Source organism: Lactuca virosa, chromosome 8 (genome assembly GCF_052849685.1).
Source record: "Lactuca virosa cultivar CGN04683 chromosome 8, Lactuca_virosa_CGN04683_v6, whole genome shotgun sequence".
NCBI classification, from domain to species: domain Eukaryota; kingdom Viridiplantae; phylum Streptophyta; class Magnoliopsida; order Asterales; family Asteraceae; genus Lactuca; species Lactuca virosa.
The window spans coordinates 5,069,604-5,075,603 of NC_136433.1; the positions used below are offsets into that span (position 1 = coordinate 5,069,604).

Genomic DNA, 6,000 nt, shown 5'->3' on the forward strand with positions numbered 1-6,000 from the left:
GATTTGAATAGACCATATGTTTTTTCTTTATGAACCAAAACAAGTTAACCATCATTTTAATTTGACATTCAAAAGTCAAATATTCAATAGCGTATAACGCACATCATGTTTACACTAGAATAATATCTCCATCTTTTTGAAATGAGTGTAGTAATATACATCAAGTTATGAATTTGTTATCCTTGTGCTATCAACATTCTTCATTTTGTAGTAATATCATGTTTGACTTGAATCGGTCAAATATTGACTTCTTTGACCTTGAATTTTGACAAGAATTCTATATTTAAGAATTTCATGCTTTTTAAGATTTTATTTATTTTTTATGACATTCTGTTAGAATATGTGTAATTGTATTAAAATGTACAATTTCATAGCAGTTATTCTTATAGAATGCGTGAAGGAGACATGCTGATCAAGGGCGTGAACGTTGGAATGGAATGACGAATTCCAATTCTGTTGGAATCACAGAAGTTGATGCTTGAAGAACGGACCACATTATTCTTTTAGAATGTATTAGTCGTTGTTAGATTTTGATGTTTCTTCCCTGTTTTGATTGTTTTTTTAGTTTTATTCTTTAACAATAAATGTAATTCTTAACAATTGTTACCAGTATTCTATAAGAAATAATGTATTTTTTGTTTTTATTCTTCAATTGATTGTTCAAGATTTTGTTTTTCTACACGAAGTTGTTACTCTTCAAGAAGTTTTTAAAGTCATCATCAAGAAATAGGTTCAAGAATATTTTTATTATTTATCGTTCAAGAATATTTTTATTTTTGAATATACTCATAAACATATTCTGTCAGAATGTCCGAATTAAAAGAATTATAATTCGTAAAATCGGATTTTTAAAATTAATAGAATTTATGATCCCTTAAAAAATGCAATTTTCCTTTATTAAATCTATATTAATTGACTAAATTACCCTTGTAATTAATTAAGATGAATTTTTCAATTATATTTAATTTAATAATGTATATTAATCACTTTCTTAAAATAAGTAAATTTGATTGGCCCACATTTATGCATACAATAACACAATAATTACTTTAAACAAAATAACCTAAGCCTATATATATATATATATATATATATATATATATATATATATATATATATATATATATATATATATATATATATATATATATGCTTAGGTTATTGTAGTTTAACTATTTTTTGTGTGGATATAGGGTTGATTGTGGACCAAATACCTTAGTTATTTTAAGAAAAGTGATTAATACATATTATTGAATTAAATATAACTGAAAAATATCATCTAATTCCATTATAAGGGTATTTTAGTCAATTAACATAAATAAAAAAAAGGAAAATTGTAGATTTTAAGGAATAATTAATTCTCTTAACTTTAAAAATCTCATTTTTTCTTGATAATAATTATATTAATTCAGACATTCTAAAAGAATATGTTCATGATTATCTTGAAAAAAACATTATATTTTTACAGAATACTATAAACATATATTATCAAATTTAATATTTTTTTAATGAATACAAATTTTATATGAAATAAAATTACATTAATTCTTAAATAATACGACTAATAATTACTGAGAATTATATTTATTCTTAAATAATAAAACTAAGAATGGTTAAAAATAAAATAAACGACAAAATCTAATAAAATCACTAATCTATTCTTAAATAATATTATTGCTAATAATCGTTTTAAACATTTTGGCAAAATACTTTATTCTAGAATATACTCTTGTTTTTCATGTTTTTTTTTTCACATCAATGCCAACATTTTCAAAATCTAAACTCAGAAAGAAAACATAATAAACTTTCAAATATTAAAATTTCCATCATATATGTAAAACCCAACATTACCTTGTCCTTTGTTTCATTATCAATATCCTTGATTTCATCGTCTGCTTCTATCATAATGTAACAATAGTATATGAGAATGTAAGAATAGTATCAGTTAATAGTATATGTATTAAGCATATGAGAATGACACTTCTATAAAAAAATTAATGATTTTCATATGTATATTATATTTAAATGATGATATATATGGTAAATGAGACATGTTTTTCAAAAATGCTTGGTCTATTTTTTTCATCGGCAGCTACATATGATCTATCCACTCTAAGGTTAATTGCATGATATCCAAAACAGATTTGGCACTTTAGTACATAGGCATCGATAACTACATATGTTCTATCCTCTCTAAGGTTAATTGTCCGGTATCTCAAAATGCAAGCCTTATATCCCTTACAAAAGATGTTACAAAAACTAAGAGGTGATAAAACCATTTAGTCCCTTACTAGTTTCATATCCAAATAGATTGTAAGTTACCAAAACAGAATAAGACTTATCACAGAGAGTGAAAGATAGAAGATAAATATTAAACAGTTCAAGTGGTTAGACAATAAGAGCAAGAGATGGTAATAGGAAGACCTAAACTTTACTATGATTCGTAACTAAAAGAATATACAACCAAAAGCCCACAACTATTTCATGGAAATTGGGATATACTATTAATAAATGTTAACCAACAACCTGTGAACATAAAGTTGAAATGGATTGAAAAAAAAAGTTTTTTTTTTGTTTTTTAATTAAGAAATCAAAAAGATTGTCGCTAAGCATACTAACTTATAAGCAATTGAATGCAACACTTAAAGTTGAATTTGATTGAAAAAAAAACAATTTTTTATTTTTAAATTAAAAAATCAAAATGATTGTCATAAGAACAAACCCACATTTAACAAAGAAAACTTTTTTAGACCTGTATAACTTCATGTTACTTTATCTTTGTAAATCTATAAACATGTTATTATCTTTTGACGAAGTATTATACTAATTTATATTAGGATATGCTCATCGCTTATAACTTTTTCTAATTGATGCCTATAAATTTTTTTACAGATTAGGACAATACATAATTTGTATCAATATATGTTCATCGCTTACCTCATGCGGCAATTCAAACAAGGCAGCAACATTGTCGAACTTGTGATTGTCGACACAACAATTGTCGATTAATCGATTTCACAAGCACACAACGATTGTCGATTAATCGATTTCACAAGCACACACCAATGGGTTTGTATGAGTGTCGGCTGTTAATTTATAACAGTGGGATAAATATAAGGTTAGAAGAAGTCAACTACTTTAGCATGATAATGGAGATGACGGTGGTTGTTGTATAGGAATCGACTGTATTACGGTATTAAGGTTATTGAATATAATTCATGGCATTTATGGGAAATTAATTCAATATTTTATGGAGTAATTAAATATTTATTTAATTAACAAAATTAAATAATATGTAGGATTACAATTTTATCATTATTTATGGTTTTGAAATGATTGGTCTATATTGATTCGTACATCCACACAATAAATAGTTAGAATATATGAACCTAACTCTCTCTCTCTCTCTCTATATATATATATATATATATATATATATATATATATATATATATATATATATATATATATATATATATATATATATATATTGTATATCGTATATTTAAAATTTTAGTATGTTTGATGTTTATGATTTACGGGCTTTGATATTAGCATTTACTAAATTAATAAAGTTTAAAGTCTTCAAGTTATATTGGTGTGTTTAATATTCCTTCACCGCTTTAACTTATAAATTGATGATATAAATCAATAAAATCATTTTGGAATGAATTTTCATTCTCAACAATTAGAAAACTCATATTCACAAAATCCCCATTGAAGTTTCACAATGCTCAAGAACACGAAAATCGTCATTCACAAAACCCTCATACATGTTGGTATATACCAGTATCAACATGTATCAACCAAATTTATTGGTAGCCAAACAAATTTGTACCAACTATACTTGGTAAGGTAGTAATAGAAACTTGTTTGTACCAACTAGAATTGGTACAGTATACTGTTTATGATTTACGGGCTTTGATATTAACATTTACTAAATTAATAAAGTTTAAAGTCTTCAAGTTATATTGGTGTGTTTAATATTCCTTCACCGCTTTAACTTATAAATTGATGATATAAATCAATAAAATCATTTTGGAATGAATTTTCATTCTCAACAATTAGAAAACTCATATTCACAAAATCCCCATTGAAGTTTCACAATGCTCAAGAACACGAAAATCGTCATTCACAAAACCCTCATACATGTTGGTATATACCAGTATCAACATGTATCAACCAAACTTATTGGTAGTCAAACAAATTTGTACCAACTATACTTGGTAAGGTAGTAATAGAAACTTGTTTGTACCAACTAGAATTGATACGATATACTGTTTAGTGAAAAAATGAATTTATACCTACTAAATCCAACCCTATATCATATCATCCTTCCATACTTTTTTTAGTTTTCATTAGAATTAATTTCTATTTCTAGATATTCAATTTATGAATATCTTTATTTGGATTTTTACTGATTCGAATGACATTGATTTAGGTTAACAAGATACTTTGGTCTCCTTGAAGTAGCTACTTTGTCACCAACACAACAAGTGATCGAATATTAAATAATTCTTAGTTGCTGAACTGAAAAAAAGTTTAATGGGCAGCCCAAAATTAACTATCATGGGCGATATACAACTTAAAACATTTTTTGGGCTGGTATGAATGGACAAAAATAGGCTAAAAATCCTTCAAAGGGCTCCAATTCACTCAAACCAAGGCTCTGATACCAACTTGTAACACCCAAAAATTCAAGCCAATTTAAACTTTTAAAAACATTTCAAACCATTAAAATCATTACAACTTTGTTTTCAAAATGTATAATATCAGACTTCTCCCAGAAACATAGACAAAACATGAGGAGCTGTACGATCACGTCTTCGCCTTGCCGCGATCCCCTGATGTACCTGAAATAATAAACTGAAACTGTAAGCCCGAGAGCTTAGTGAGTTCCCCCAAAATAGCGATACACATACAGTCCACATAACCATGTCAGCAATAACATATCATAACAAACTGAACAACATGTAATGGGTCCACAGCCTTACAGACTGGATTACCCCTGGGCCCACAGTGTGAGTCTGGATTGCCTTACGGGCCCACAGCTCACATCTGGCTTGCCATCGAGCCCACAGTACGAGTCTCCCTTAGCCCGTAACTGGAATGCTCCTAGGGTTTGTTGGCTACCGCACGGAGCAGTACAACCTCAACCCATCCCACATAACATACAACATAACCATTGAGCATGCAATAATCATATAACATCACAGGTAGTCCTACAGGTCTACCTAACTGGCATAACCACTAGCATGCAACTCTAACTGATACTCAACATCTAACACTACTAGGATAACATATCCAATGGGTCGGCCTTGGTGCCTTAGACCCCTTAGAATAGTGAGGATAACTCACCTCGCAACTGTCGTCTGAAACTAGAAAGCTCAACTCCCGGATCACCAACACGAACTCCGCCACCTATAGTTACCATAAAACCCTTTTTCATAAATTTCCAAATTACCAGAATACTCTCAGAAGTCAACTGGTCAATTCTTGGTTAAAGTCAAAGTCCACAGTCAAAGTCAACAGTCCATGTTGACTCGACTCATCGAGTGCAGTTCACCGACTCTTCGATTCCTTCCTCAACTCGAAAACTCGTGAAATCCATGGTTAGCTCATCGAGTTCCCCTATTAACTCTTCGAGTTCATACGTGTCCAAAGATTGGGAAAAACCCTAGCCGACTCGCCGAGTCAGTCGACTGACTCGTCGAGCCCAAGGCAATCTTCATCGGACTCGCCGAGTTGTTCATCAACTCGACGAGTTCATGACCATCTTCATATGACTCGCCGAGTCCTTGCAGACCTTCATCCGTGCAGACACTTTTTAACCCATGCCAAGGTTCCAGATTACAAATCCAAGCTTCTAAGGCATGTTTATCACGTAAAGTTGCAAACTTTACACGCATGCAAGGCCCTAAAGGCTCTAAATGACCAATCTAAGCTTCTAATGGAGCTTTACACCTTAGGAGAGTCTCATCCTTGCAAGAGCTAGAAACT

At 29.7% G+C, this 6,000-nt stretch overlaps 1 long non-coding RNA gene across 1 annotated transcript; it reads right to left on the minus strand.

The window, feature by feature from the left end:
• Positions 1–1,642: 1,642 nt before the first annotated feature.
• Positions 1,643–3,091, minus strand: LOC145128876 (uncharacterized). Its single transcript, XR_013717152.1, has 2 exons — positions 2,938–3,091; positions 1,643–1,898 (listed from the first exon to the last, which is right to left on the minus strand). It is a non-coding gene; the product is annotated as an uncharacterized LOC145128876 (long non-coding RNA).
• Positions 3,092–6,000: the final 2,909 nt, after the last annotated feature.